Source organism: Gorilla gorilla, chromosome 8, assembly GCF_029281585.2.
Source record: "Gorilla gorilla gorilla isolate KB3781 chromosome 8, NHGRI_mGorGor1-v2.1_pri, whole genome shotgun sequence".
Lineage (NCBI taxonomy): Eukaryota > Metazoa > Chordata > Mammalia > Primates > Hominidae > Gorilla > Gorilla gorilla.
In genome coordinates this window covers 13,885,609-13,901,263 of record NC_073232.2, presented here as the reverse complement: position 1 = coordinate 13,901,263, position 15,655 = coordinate 13,885,609, and the positions used below count along the sequence as shown (strand labels likewise).

At 43.2% G+C, this 15,655-nt stretch overlaps 1 long non-coding RNA gene across 3 annotated transcripts in view; it reads right to left on the bottom strand.

Annotated features, from left to right (window-relative positions):
• Positions 1 to 11,868: 11,868 nt before the first annotated feature.
• The window catches only part of LOC129525179 (uncharacterized), a 74,973-nt gene continuing 71,186 nt past the window's right edge, over positions 11,869 to 15,655 (bottom strand). The window contains exon 5 of one of the 3 annotated variants that reach the window (XR_010135146.1): positions 11,869 to 14,582. This is a non-coding gene — a long non-coding RNA (uncharacterized lncRNA). The remainder of the gene's footprint in view (positions 14,583 to 15,655) is intronic. The other 2 variants (XR_010135145.1, XR_010135144.1) reach the window with 2 other exon arrangements.

Here is a 15,655-nt window from a genome sequence, read left to right as displayed (position 1 = left end):
TCCTCCAACACTGGGAATTACAATTTGACATGATTTTTCAGTGGGGACACAGAGCCAAACCATATCATTTGGTATTCCAGAATTTCTGCCTTGCTGTTGCCACCCTCATCTCTGGTTGCTTTCTCTTAGTAATTTTTCTCCTCTGACCTCACCGTGCTCTATGGTTATAAATCCCCTCTTGTCTTACTTGGAGTCAGAGTTGAGCTTCAAGGGAACCAATACATTTTACACTAAAATACATTTATTTGACACATTTCAAGACAGCTATTCAGAAAAGCAGGAAATATTAGAAGGGACAAAAAGCTGTCTTTCGTGGGAAAGACTTGCATCTGTAGAGAAAATTTGCATTGTTACAGCTGGGCTTTCTCTGAGACTCTCCCTTGGATAGAAGAAAGATTAACTGAGAATCTGATACCTTTAAAGGTCTAAAGAAAAACATTTCCCAGCTGTTCTCTCTGAGGGCTGCTTCCTGGGAGATTTCATCTAAATAATGAAACCTCCTTTGCTAGCCAGGCTTGTTCTTCTCTCCATCCCATAACCTGTGTTGCCACTGTAAAAAATTTTGCCAAGATTTAAGTGCAATGGTGCAATCACAATGCCCTGCAGCCTTGACCTCCTGGGTTCAAGCAATCCTTCTACTTCAGCCTCCCAAGTAGCTGAGACTACAGACAGGTGCCACTACACCCAGCTAATTTTTAAAATTTTTCCTTTTTAGCAGAGATGAGTTCTCAAGGTGTTTTCCAGATTGGTCTGAGCTGAAGAGATCCTCCTGGCTCAGCCTCCCAAAGTGCTGGAATTACTGGTATGAGCCACCACGCCTGGCGATCTGGCTGTTTTTCCTGCATTCTGCCGGTAATTATTTTTTAGGGTCTTTTTCCACATGTCTCATGTTCAGAGTCTCTAAGGCAAATGGTGTAGCTGAGCTGATTCACCCCTGTCCTGTACAGAGCACCATGTGGGGGAAAGTTCCTGGTCTGCTATGCCATCACCCAGCCAAAGGAGGGCTGCCTTTCTCTGGTTTCACATTCCTGTTTTAAACAGTCATGCCCAGAATTACTTGGCTACATTGCGACCTTAATACAAAATCTAGTTTGTGAAGTCATAGAGTTTGCTTTTCATAAAACTAAAATCTCTTTGTGTTTGTCTCCCATCCCATTAGGGTCCCTCTTTTAGCACCTCGCTAAGATTATTAAAATTAATTAAAATATTTTGATGAACTAGAATGTCTGCAGAAACCTCTAGCCGTTTGCAGAAACCTCTAGTCATTTTGCTGGTTCAACAGGATAACCTTTTTTCCACTAAGGAACATTAGTGTTTGTTTAGTCATGAGGTTAATATTCCCCATTTTTCCACCTCCCCTCTCCCAGCCCAAAATGTACTAGGCTGAGTGTTAAGGACCAAAGACTAATCACTTGGCCAAAGGGTTCCTTGTATCCCCACAAGTCCTAGGTATTTTTCTGTCATTGAGAAAAGAGGGTGTGTACTGATGCCTGGACATGGGATTTTATACCTTCTTGGCATCCAAGGTTGAAAAATCAATATACAGAGAAGGTATAGAAAATTCCCTAAAAAATGATGGGTAATGCCAAGACTATGGGTTTTTCTTTCCTCCTGTTACTTGTAACAATGATATTCTAGTGTGAAACTTGAGTTCTGCATTTCTCAATTTTTCTTAACTCTCAAACTAGCTAAACACTTCATTCTTCATTCTTAAGAGATTGGCACCAAATCACTTTGTCCTGTTTGGGAAATGCAGTGTTTCTCCTTTGGGTGCATTTTTGAAGACCAAGGCAAAAAACATTAAAGTTCATTTTTATTGTCTGTGTGGGCAAAACATTTGATTTTACTGAACATGCTCCATAGTTACATGGCAGGATGTTTTGATTGGCATAAAAACTAACCAAACTTCTAAATGCGAAGTAGGTCACCGGAAGAGTACAGGACTCTTTGTGAGTTGTTTTTCTCTCCAGTCCAGTATTTTCCTAAACATGTTTCCTAAATAACATAGGAATTTCATTTTGGAATAAGCAAGTCATTTAAATTTATTCATAGGTATAGGAGGGGTCCAGAAATGTTAAAAGCACAAGTGGTTTCAACCGTATACCTTTGCTTTATGCGATAGTAGAGTAAGTTGAAAATGTTTTCTATTGAAGCAAGTGACTGTTTCCCTATGATTAAATAAGAGCAGCTTCAGATGGCTGGTTTGCAGTGAACGGTGGAGCAGGCCCATTTGCTTTCACGTGTCAGAAAACTCTGCTCTATCCCACCCCTCAATAAGGCACTCACACCCACCAGGCGTGATCCTCTAAAAGTGATTCAATAGTGTTATCTCCAACCTCCTTCTCTGGAAAATATTGCTGACTCACAGTGACTAGGGGACTTCCATGGCATTCTAGACCTGCCAGTCACAAGCCTGGATCATTGTACCTGTTCTGAGTTGCACCGGTCTTTTACTTTAGTGCCAGGTGGTTGGAAAGTGGCCCATGAAATAGAGCTGCTCATTTTTAAATTATCCCTTTTGTTGAAGCTTTTGTTCAGGAGGCAGGAGTGGGGCCACCGGCTGTGGACCTCATGGTACACTCTTGTTTTTAAGACGTGTTATACAGGGTGAAGGAAAGCAAAATGTGCCACTCAAAATGTACTTTTTTGGCATATTTTATATGGCTATTCAGAGGGGTCACAATTCAGAGAGGCTGCTGACACACAAATAGACCTGAAAAGCTTTCTTCTCTCGCACAGATTTGTAAGTGCTGAGGAAATGTACATTAGTGAAGTGAACAGAGGGTAAAAGCCTTTCTCTGAGGACCCCTTTATATGCCTTATTGGATCAAGGAAAGATTAACTTCCAGGAAAAACAGACTAAGATCCTGACACTTTAAAGTTCTGACTGAGAAGCTTCTCCACAGGCCCACACCTACCTTCCTGAGGGCAGCTTGGTGAGCCCCTGAGAGGCTCACATCTATGTGGGGACAGCCTTGGCTCACCATGTGTGCCTCTTCCACTCCCCCATTACCTGAGACTCCACCTCCCCCAGAGACCCCAAGCCCCTGTTCTCTCTGTAGCCTCAGGATGTGATGAAACCCTCTGTCATCAGGAACACCCTGGAGTCTCTTATTGGCAGGAATCTGATGTCCATGTACATATATACAAATTTGCTGTCTTTTTATATTAACCTTTCACTTGTCAGTTTGTTTTATACACTCAAATTATCAAAACTTCAGAAGAGAGAGGGAAGAAAATGCCCTTTTGTGCCTACATGGGTATCTGCATTTCCCATGCAAAGCAGAAAAGGTGAAGGAAAGTAATAAAACCCAGTCCCAGAAGTAGCAAACATGGCCCTGACAATGGCAATGAAGGAATAGTGCATGACCTAAGATTGGTCTCCCCACGACTGAGGACCATCAGAGCCAAGTCTCTTGTCTTTCCTTCCTCCCTTCCCTTTGGCCCCAACTGCACACAGCCGGACACAGGACACAGTTTGGTAAGAGCATCTGATTAGGGAGGGTAACTGGGAAACTGTACATGAGAATGTGCATGAGTGAGGGTGAATATGTTAAGAATTGCGGGGAGGAAAACCTATCCTTCTGCAAGTCTATTTACTTATCTACTACGTTTTTAAATGTTAAGACTTCTGAGAGCCTGCTGTTGGGTGTGTAATGTGATCCTCTGGAAGGAAGTTGAGGAAGACGCTGTCTGTGCCTCACTTTCTCCTTGGGCTTATGGGAGCTTTCCGGTGGAAACCTGACAGGACAAGCCTCTGTACAAGATCCCTGTGTTTGTGCTCATTGTACAGTAACTGATCAACACACAGAAATAGCGGCTGTTGAGCAGAGAAGGGATTTAATACTTGAAGGCAAACAAATGAGGAGATAGGAGGAAACTTCGAATTCACTGCCCTGCGGAGTTTTAGACAGGGGTTTCAAGGGAATTTTGGCAGGCAGGGGGCTGAGGAGCAGGGCAGGGTGCTGACTGGCCAGGGTGTGGGCTATGAAAGCCTAAGGATATGGTAACTGCATTGTGGGGCTGAGTCAGTTCCTCGGAGGGGGCTGTAGATTGGATGGCATCTGTAGAACTCTTAGAATGCATGATGCAGAAATATCTCGAGTGGAAAACGTGAGATTTCCTACTGTTTGAGACGTTATCTATGAGGTTAGGACCTTGTGATAGGGACTACATGATTCCAAAGTGTAAGAAGTTACATGGAAGTGGGCTACAGGGCAAGCTGGTTAATGTGTAACTATGCTTTCTTTCAGAGTTCATGCTTTTGCTAAAAAACCTAGACATTTGCTTTCATTAATATGATGATGTTGTCACCTCCTCCAGTGAACACACTCATTCTGAGGGACAGCTGGGTTGCAATAGCTATCAACTTGTCACAATGCTTGCACTGATGGAAAGCTTTCCTTCATCTGAATGAAAACATTCCTCCATAGTAAGCACTAGGTCATGAGAGTCTCTGGGAAACACTCAGTGTACACAAGAAATGTGTTTTGTTGTTAACAACAAAATCCTTTACTTTGCTCAAGGGAAGGCTGCTGATCTCAGCACATCTTTCAGCCTGGGCATCACCCAGCAGTTTCTCAGAACTTACATGAAGGGATCCAACTAAGCGTAATTCTGAATATTGCTCACTAATCCTGACTCTGCTTCCTTCCCAGGTGTGGAATCAAAGACAGAAATGCTCCCTCTCCCCTTCTGCTGTGTCTTTCCCCTGAGGCTTTTCTGCACACCATCACTGCTCAGCTTGGCATCTGTCCTGGGCATTGGTAATAATGTGGTACTCTTCACCCCCTTCTAGCGTTTGATCACTCATCAGGAGCCCTCGTCTCCGTGGGGAAGAACACAGAACGTGAGCTCCTGACTTCTTGCTTCTTTCTGTCAGCTTTCATTCTGATATATCCAAGTTGCAAGAGAAAAATAGAGGCGACATGGCATTCACCCTAAACCTACTTCGCATGATGATGTCTGTTACACTTAGAAGAAACATACTTTATTGAAAGAGATGCATAAGTCCTCCATTCTATCCATTCTCCAGATGACTCTGACTTAAATAGAGTGAGTTTCACTGTCTTGGTGAGTCCATCGCTCTTTGGACACCTCTTCTTCAGGGTCAGAATTCAAGAGAGGGTCCTGGAGGTCTGAATGTTTCTCAGAAGCCTCCAAGCCCTCAGCTGCCCACTTCAAAGCTCACAGCCTCAGCACCACAAGGCACCATGATGTCCCCAGGGTAATTTCCTTAGGCTCTCTCCCACTTTTATTTCAGTCATCAAAAGAGCCCAGGACTCCAGTTCTGAACTGAACTCTCATTCCCTAGAGCTCTTACCTCCAGTTTTCTGACTGTTTCTCACACTTTCCTTAATTCTAAAACCCTTCTGATGGTCCTTCTAGAACCTGTAACTTCCCATTAGAAAATTCAAAATTCTCACTTTATGTTAATATTATCAGCTTCTATTCCCTCCCGTTTTTCTAACCCAAACTTCTAGTTTCCATGAGGATTCTGTTTCTCCTGCAGTGCTCCTAAGGGTAGGTGTGGGTCCTCTCCCACTGTCCTCCCAGGGAGCATGGAGGGAGGACAGACATCCTCCTTTCTCCTCACTGCCTCATCTACCCAGTCCCCCTCCTGCTCCCTAGAAACACCCATTTTTCAAACTACCTTTCCTTGTGGCAATCACCTGCCTTCTACCTCGCTTGCTCTGATTCCTTAGAGATTTTTTCCTGTGTTTGAGTTACCTTGTGCAGTCCTACTTCTGCCATCCTTCCTGGTGTTTTCAATACGCTCATAGATATTGCAACCCAAGCTCTAATCATTCATCTCCTTCCCACCATCTCTTAAACTTATGTCACTGAGGTTTTTTTTCTGCCCTCATTGTCCTGCTAAAAATGTTCTTATAAAGTCACCAATGACTACCACATTGCTAAAATAAGAGTTAATCTCAGTCCTTGACTTGTTTAATCTATCAGCAGTATCTAACAATCTATCACTATTGGTCCTTTATCATTCTTTTTTTTTTCTTTGGACACAGAGTTTCACTTCATCACCTGGGCTGGAGCTGGAGTGCAGTGGTGCGACCTCAGCTCCCTACAACCTCCACTTCCCAGGTTCAAATTGAGAGCTGATAGCACGCTGGCAGCCCTCGCAGCCCTCACTCGCTCTGGGCGCCTCCTCTGCCTGGGCTCCCACTTTGGCGGCACTTGAGGAGCCCTTCAGCCCACCGCTGCACTGTGGGAGCCCCTTTCTGGGCTGGCCAACGCTGAAGCCGGCTCCCTCAGCTTGCAGGGAGGTGTGGAGGGAGAGGCGCAGGCGGGAACCGGGGCTGCGCACAGCGCTTGCAGGCCAGCATGAGTTCCGGGTAGGTGTGGGCTCCGTGGCTCACACTCGGAGCTGCCCCCCGGCCCGCAAGCCCCGGGCAGTGAGGGTCTTAGCACCTGGGCCAGCAGCTGCTGTGCTTGACTTCTCGCCGGGCCTTAGCTGCCTTCCCGCGGGGCAGGGCTCAGGAACTGCAGCCCGCCATGCCTGAGCCTCCCGTCCCCGCTGTGGGCTCCTGCGTGGCTGGAGCCTCCCAACGAGCGCTGTCTCCTGCTCCACGGCACCCAGTCCCATGGACCACCCAATGGCTAAGGAGTGCCAGCGCATGGGGCTGGACTGGCAGGCAGCTCCACCTGCGACCCTGGTGCGGGATCCACTGAGCGAAGCCAGCTGGGCTCCTGAGTCTGGTGGGGACTTGGAGAACCTTTATGTCTAGCTAAGGGATTGTAAATACACCAATCGGCACTCTGTATCTAGCTCAAGGTTTGTAAACACACCAATCAGCACCCTGTGTCTAGCTCAGGGTTTGTGAATGCACCAATGGACACTCTGTATCTAGCTAATCTAGTGGGGATGTGGAGAACCTTTGTGTCTGGCTCAGGGATTGTAAACGCACCAATCAACGCCCTGTCAAAACAGACCACTGGGCTCTCTGTAAAATGGACCAATCAGCAGGATGTGGGTGGGGCAAGATGAGAGAATAAAAGCAGGCTGCCCGAGCCAGCAGTGTAAACCCGCTCGGGTCCCCTTCCACGCTGTGGAAGCTTTGTTCTTTCGCTCTGTGCAATAAATCTTGCTGCTGCTCACTCTTCGGGTCCACACTGCCTTTATGAGCTGTAACACTCACTGCGAAGGTCTGCAGCTTCACTCCTGAAGCCAGCGAGACCACAAACCCACCAGGAGGAACGAACAACTCCAGACGCGCCGCCTTAAGAGCTGTAATACTCACCGCGAAGGTCCGCACCTTCACTCCTAAGCCAGCGAGACCATGAACCCCACCAGAAGGAAGAAACTCCAAACACATCCGAACATCAGAAGGAACAAACTCCAGACACGCCACCTTTAAGAACTATAACACTCACTGCGAGCATCCGCGGCTTCATTCTTGAAGTCAGTGAGACCAAGAACCCACCAATTCCGGACACAAAATCATGCTCATGCCTCAGCCATCTGAGTACCTGGGATTACAGGCATGCACCACCACACCCAGCTAATTTTTATGTTTTTAGTACAGACAGGGTTTCTCCATGTTGACCAGGATTGTCTCACTCCTGACATCAGGTAATCTGCCTGCCTGGGCCTCTGAAAGTGCTGGGAGTACAAGTGTGAGCCACTGCGCCTGGCCCATCATTCTAAAATGACTTTCTTAAGTTGGTTTCTATGACATCACACTCTCCGTCTTCCTCCTTCTTTTCCGTATCTGACTTCTTCACTGACTGCTCCTCATTTTCATCACTTTTAATTATTGGGGTGTCCCATAGTCCTTAGATTCTTCCCTATCTTCAGGAAGTCAGACTCCTCTGATAATCCTAGACATTTCAAGAGCTTTAAATATTGTCAATAGGCTTACAATCCCAAATTAATAACTGCAGCTCAATTCTTCTCCCAGAAACTCAGACTGGAATATCAAATTTTCTACTGAACATCTGCACTCCAGGGCCCAATAGGAATCTCAAGCTCAGGATATCCCAGGCAAAATACCCTTAACCACCCTGCAATCCTGCCCCACATCAATTTCCCCAATTTCAATAAGACAAAAACTCCATTTTCCAGTCATAAATACTAAAGTTTGCCAAGTCATTCTTGCTTTTTTTTAAAATAATACTTTCCTCTCCAATATAAAATCTGTGATCAAGCCCTGCCATGTCCACCTTAAAAATATATCCAGAATCTGACCATTTCTCATCAGCTGTTCTTCAACTATCTTGTTCCAAGTCATGCCATTCCTTGCCTTGGTTATTCAAATAGCCTCCTAACCAGTTTTCCATATTTATTTTTCATCAACTTATATTTTACTCTCTCCACAGCAGCTCAGTATCATCCAGTGTCTCCTCATCTGTCCTAGAGTAAAAGCCAAATCCTTGCAAATGGCCTACAGGGCTCTGTATAAACGTGGCCCTCCGTTCCTTTCTGACCTCTCTCCTAATCCTGCTGTTCCCAGAACAAGCCTGGCCTGCCCTTGCTGCAGGGAGTGTGCCCTTCAGGATTCCTCTGCCTGAAGCCCTCTTCCCTCAGCTGTCAGCAAGGCTCGCTTCCTCTACTCTTTCAGGTCTTTTCTCAATTGTCTCTGTCTCAGTGAAGATTCCCGGCTTATGCTATTCATAATTTCATTTGTCCCTCACTCCGTTTGTACTCTACCCCTGTCCTTGCTTTCTTCCCCTTCACGGTACTTCTCATCATGTGACATGATCTTCATTCTATGTATTTATTAGTTTCTTGTCTGATTCTCTCTCCGGGAAAGTGAGATCCATGAGGGCTTAGATTTTTTTTCTGCTTGTTTCTAGTGCCTATAGAATATTTATTATTGAACGAAATACACTTTCATATAATTCTTGAATACTCCACTCAGATGACATTGCAAAACCTTTTCTGACACTCCTTCTACCCCATCTTCCAGGATTGCATGTGGCCTTCTGTCTCCTTGGGTTCCATGCTGTATTATAATTGCCATTTGCAGTCTCCCCTTGTGTTGGCTTCAAGCTGCAAAGGTTGTAGCGATTTTTGTGTAGCCAAGCAGAACTCAGCTGGTGCCTCTGTTTGGATCCTCAATGGGCTGCAATGAAGGCATAATCCAAAAGCAGGGTCTCCCTGAAGGCTCGATGGGGAATAAGCTGCTTCTAAGGTCATGGGTGACTGGCAGGATCGAGTGCCTTCTGGGTTACTAGAGTGAAGGCCTCAGTTTCTAGCTGGCTGATGGCCGTAAGCCACACTCAGTTCCTCTCCATGTGGGCATTTTCAACAAGGCAATTCATCTTATCAATGTTTGGCCAAACACAGGTTGGGCAAAGCACAGCATAACGATAACAAAACACCACTTAGTGATTTTATCCAGCCAAAGATCCTTATTACTTGAGAATGAACTTTTGCTAATGTTGTTCTTTGACCTGCATAGTAGAAGCAATAAAAATGAAGGGCACACAGGAAAGGGTGGCCAACATTATCCAGGGGGTCATAAAAGGATTCCTGAAACGTGTGGCTGGATCAGGTGTATTTAGGATAAGTAAGACATCAGAAACCTGCTGGAAACAAGGTGCAAACCAAGCAGGCTGTCCTAGAAAGAGGAAATAGCTGGAAAAAAGCAAGAACACAGAGATGTACTCATGATCTCAGACCAGGCTTTTTGTGCCAAGAAGATTCAAAGAAAAGGCAAATACAGTCACAAAATGAAATGAGGCCTTGATACAGGAGAATTTCATTATAATGAAGGTAGAAATGGGTGCTTCCAAGGAATCTCATTACATGTGTGCCTGGGACCAGGCATCTAGCTTTGTTCAGGGAATTCTCAATAAGCTGTTTCTGATGGGATTTGTGATAAAATGGATGGTGTGAGACTTAACTGAGGTCTTCTTGTAGAATCAATGTCTAGAAATGACCAATTTAATAATCATGTTGTATCTTGTAAGTCCTATATCCTTATCAAAGACAGGTTGGAATATTTAATACTTCAACTTAAGTGTCAAGAGTGAACAATGCCTAGAAGATCATTCAAACTCCTCTCTCAGCATACCATTTCTGTATGTTCCTGTAAGATACACCTGCACAGATAGGAAGCAATTGAAAAAAAGGCAATAGATCAATTCCAGCTTCATTTGGAATCACTGACAGTTGTAATATGAGCTCTTCACATATTGAGGTTGGTGGAAATAAAGAACGCGGGAGCCTTTTCTTCTACTGGGATCTCACAGAGGAAAAGGAGGAAAGACAGTCAGATTAGCTGGGACTGATGACGGATCTGAGGCACAGCCATTCCGTGAGGCTGAATGGTGGACACTTCGTCTGGGTGCTGGGATTTGGCACTTATGCTCCTGAAGATGGAAGTGGATCCTGGGGTCTGAAGGGTCCTAGATCAGCTGTCCTTGCAGGGTGGCCAGCAGGCAGGAGCCCTGCACCTGGTAGACAGTGGGTGCCTGGAAGTGTTCGTCTGAGCTTCCATTTCTCTGTCTGTAACTTGCCCCTCTCAAAGTCATAGAGATCTTTTTTTGCATGAATGTGACATGACAAGCTCATGACTATGAGGATTCAGAGGTTGATAATTTTGTGGGTAGATTATATTTAGTATTATTGTTATTATTATTGTTACCTGATATCAAGTGCTTTCTGTGTATTTTAAGCATTTTATATACTTTTAAAATTTAATTTCTTAATAACTCTTCTATATAAGTACTCTTATTATTATGTATTTCTTACATTTTCACAGTATAAGTTCAGGCTGCTCTCATCTTCCACGCTGGTCAGAGCCACTCAGCTCAACTCTTGGTTAAACATGAGAATGGCCAAGGTTCTGCAAGTAAATGGAAACCAACATGAATACTTGGTGGCACGTCTGCTGTGAGATTGCTGGGGCTGGAAGTATTTGCCAGAGAATATCAACCAACTAAATCTTTTATCATGTAAGAGGCCACTGTGATACCAAAAATTAGATAATGAGGAAGGATGGCTTAGGAGGCATAAAGTCACAACGGAGACTGAATTGTGCTTGTGTGGTCCAAGGCTCTCGGCCCTCTAAAGTTTCACTGAAAATCAGGTGATGTAAGGCAGATCGACTAATAGGAAAACAGGCACACAAATTTATTTATTGTGTATGCACGGGAGCCTTCAGGATGAAGACTCAGCTTCTCAATGAGTTGCAGAAGCCTGTATCCCATCTGGAGGTTACAGAAAAAATGGGGGCCTGAATTCTGGTAAAACAGCTTGTTTTAGATTGGAAAGGAGCAATTATTTGGGGAGAAAATAAATGATTACTAGGGAGAATGACTGTTTCAGGCAACAGTAATTAACTGGTAAATAGTTTTCCTTGGAATTTACTGATCCTTGGAGCCAGTCATTATTTTGAAAAGGTTCTGTTAAGGCCTCATTATAGTCTTAACCTTCTTTTCTGTACTGAGTCATGAGATAACAAGAGGGGAGCAAGAATATTTACTCTCCTTCGTGGGTCAGGTTCTAGCTATATGTGGACAGGGGAAATAGACTCTTCCATTGGTTGTTGATCTCTGAGGGTTTTAAAATTAAAATATCCATTATACTAAGGAGCCCTATTTGGGGTAAAATAGTTTGATTTATTTCATGCTTCTCACCAAATGCATTACACGCCCATTTGCAGTTCACAGCAGGGAATTTGAAGTGGCACACTATGGTTATGGTAAAGTAAGAGCAACTTTGGGGTTACTTTGGAGGGATTGCCCCAAAAATGACAGAGACCAATGTGCTCAGTCTTGGTAGAACTATGACATGAGAGATCACCAGATAACAGCTGTCAGACAGAAACAGCTTCTTTTCAATGGCATAATTGTCCATCTCATCCATTGTGAAAACTTAAGCATAAGTTAAGCATAAGTCTCACATATGTTATGTCCACCTTTTATTACTGTTGTTAACTACAGAACAGAGCTAAAGAGAACAGAACAGAATGTCCCATAATTTCCTGGCTGACAAAAATAAAATTAATACATGTGTGATTAAATTTCATACAGTAAAAAAGGTGGGAAGTGAAATAAAAACCTCCCCAACACTCTGTGTTTTCACCTAGGGCATTGCAGGAACAGGAAGCAGGTCCAGTGTGCACTGTGGGTTCTTTTGTCCTGCAAGTTTGTTTTCTGGGAAGCTCACAAGCACAGACTCTCAGATTGAGTCATTAATCCACTACCTCTTTGAAATTTGAGGGACAATGTGCACTTGCTGTGGTCCTGACTTTGCCCACAGGCAATGCTAGCTTGGTGAGATAAGGTCTGTGCCATGGGTGAAACCAGCTGGTCACATGCATGGGAGCGGCTCTTGGGCTTCTGCACCCGGCTGCTCTCGCTGTGATATGTCCTGGATCTGGCCGCAGTGTTCCTCCCTCTCAGACCTCCCACAGAGGTTCTGCTGCTGCTGAGCGGGGCACAGCCTTGTATAACCCCCTGCATGAGATACCGGCGCATTGACTTTAGTCACTTCTAGGCTTAGAAGTCAGGCACACAGGGGGCACTCAATAAATGCCTGTGGCATCAATGTGGAAAAAGTACTTGGGAATGAAGGAAAAAAGCATCATAAATGATCTGCAGGCCTCAGCTGGTTGGAAACTGGAAAGGTTGGGTGTTATGGACTCATTTATTATTGTTAGCCAAAAATAGATGCTGTAATGTGTATGCGTGTGTGCCTGTGTGTATGTGTGTGTGTGTGTGCTAGTGTGTATGTGTATGCAAGTGTGTGCCTGTGTGTGTGAATGTAGGTGTGTCTGTGTGCATGCCTCCATGTATATGTGTGTACCTGTGTGTATGTGTGTGTGCCCTAGGATTGTTGGAATGGTAAATGAGCATCATATCTAGGAATACAGATAACCACGAAGGGGAAATATCTCTACCATAAGAATTACAAAACAGTGCTCAAAGGAAATCAGAGACAAGAAAAACAAATGGAAAACCATTCCATGCTCATGGATAAGAAGAATTGATATTGTTAAAATGGCCATACTGCCCAAAGCAATTTACAGACTTAATGATATTCAATCAAACTATCAATGACATTCTTCTTGGAACTAGAAAAAAACACTATGTTAAAATTTACAAGGAACCAAGAAAGACTCTAACGGACAGGCAGAACAAATGTGGAGGCATTACATTACCCAACTTCAAACTATATTGAAAAGCTACAGTAACGAAAACAGCATGACACTTGTACAAAAACAGACACATGGATCAATGGAACAGAACAGAGAGCCCAGAAGTAATGCTGCGCAACTACAATAATCTGATTTCTCACAATTAATAAAAACAAGCACTGGGGAAGGGACTCTCTATTCAAGTGATTGGTACCTGGGTGACAAAATAATCTCTACACCAAACCCCCATGACGTGCAATTTACAAACCTGCACCTGAACCCTGAACCTAAGACAAAATATAAAAAAAAGTCTGCAATCCAGTATTGATGGACAGTAAGGCTGTCTTTACCGATTTCACGTGTTTGTATTGGGAGACGGCCTTTCTCTGGCACCCGTTGCAACCAATTATTTTAGAGAGACAGGTTAACAACTGCTTGACCATCACCTGATGGTCACCTGATATTCCTGGGGAGAATGAGCCACTTTCATGCCCTGCTCATGTCTGACTAACTACCTACTCTAACATTCCCCCTCAATAGTCCAAGACCCAGTTCTTGGGGAAAATGGACAAAGATCAGGCGTCTATAACTGCTTCCTACTGAGAGAGGGGTGGTGAAAGTTGTTCTGTGGGTTTTGGCCTCTTGATAACTGTCAGGGCAGAGTGGCTCTGTGGGTTGGTGAAATTGCTATCCAGTTAGGTCCAAGGGAAACATGAATAGGATGTTGCCTTTTTTGTGTTCCACTGATGGGCAGCCTAGTGGTCTTCTATAGAAGGGTGACTCCTGAGTATTTAGAAGATGGTATCCTCACTGAGGATAATTTGGAGCTTGAAGGTCCATCTCTCTAGTTTCTTCTGAGCTGTAGCCAGAGATCACTGGTTGGTTCATGGAATAGGCAGGGTTAGTCTAAATTGCAGATGAAAATACAAAAACTACTGTGGAGAATAGAATCTAATAACAGGTGTACCACAGTTCTTGAAACATCATTTTTCTCTCTACAGTCCTCATTTTTATTACAAATAAATCATGATGGGACTCATTTGTTTGTAAAATAAGCTTTAGCCTTATTATACTTGGCTTGATTATCTGCATAATACACAGCAAGAATAATTATTTGCCATTTAGGCTCCTTTTTAAGTTGGCTTTGATGAAACTTTGTTCCATAAGGAATCTCAGATAAGACTTTTTCAAGCCTTAAGCCCAGCCATGGGTGTGTGCTATCAAATACCTGCATGATTTGGCTAAATTCCTCTCCTCTTGAGGTCCCAAGACAATTTGAAGCTCCTGGGCCTGTGAGAAAGTGACATTCTTTATTTTCCATGGGTGGCAAACTGTGTAAAGGGACTGTGCAGACAAGGCATGAGGACAGTTTTCCAAAGAAGCTATTTTTGGCTCTGTAAGTCAAGTTTGATTCCTTAAAAGAAAGCACATCATTCCAGTCAAAACCTTGGTAAAATAAGCAGTTTCTCCAATTGTGTCCTGTTGGGAAAAAACAACAACAACAACAACAATGAATTCTTATCACACTTATGCAAATAAATATATTGCCGTATGTTAGGAACACTCAAAAATAGTCTCCGAATTCTGAATAAATCAGGTAGAGAGAAACAAATATGCTCTAAATTTCTTTACAGGAGTGTACATTACTCTATTGTTAAAAGCTGTAAATAAGCTTGAAAGAAAAGTTTTCTTGATTCTGAAAAAGAAAACAAAGGATCAGCAATATTTTAAGCAAAAAGTAAAAAAAAATATATTTTTGTCTTTTATTTGTTCAATTTATGCAATTAATTCCTGTTTTGCTCAATATTTATTATCACATTAGTTTTCCAAGAGGGTCTTGGAAGTTCTTTCCTCTCCATCTCAACATCACCTTCTTAAAAGTTATCACAAACCTGCATTCAAGAGCACAGAATCCTAGAGCTGATGATAAAACCACATTTAAAGAGGATCAAAACAAGACAACAATTGTTTGTGGATGACAAAAAATCTTAGGGCAGCCACAGTCAAAGACACAATTGGCAAGGAAATTTAGTTACCTCTGTGGCATACAATAATTTAACATAACAATTATAATTATAACTGGTACTATAAACTACGTCATAACAGAATTATAGGAATTTCACATGATTTTTGAACACACACCAATAGTACATTTATACAAATATGTCCAAAGAAAGTAAAAATTTTCCTTTGCATTAGTATACTTCTAATGTTAAACCCAATCCTTAGTAACACCTCATAGACAAATCTACTTAATCTTATTCATTTTGACCATACGGTAAGATTTTCTACCCTCTAGCTCCATCCATGTTCCTGACAAGGTTATTATATCATTCTTTCTCACAGCTACATAGTATTCCATGTTGTATATGTACGATATTTTCTTTATCCAGTCTGCCATTGATGGGTACTTAGATTGATTCCATGTCTTTGCTATTGTGAATGGTGCTGCAATGAACACAGGTGTGCGTGTGTCCTTATGATAGAATGATTTATATTCCTTTGGGTACATACCCAGTAATGGACTTGCCAGGTCAAATTGTAGTTCTGCA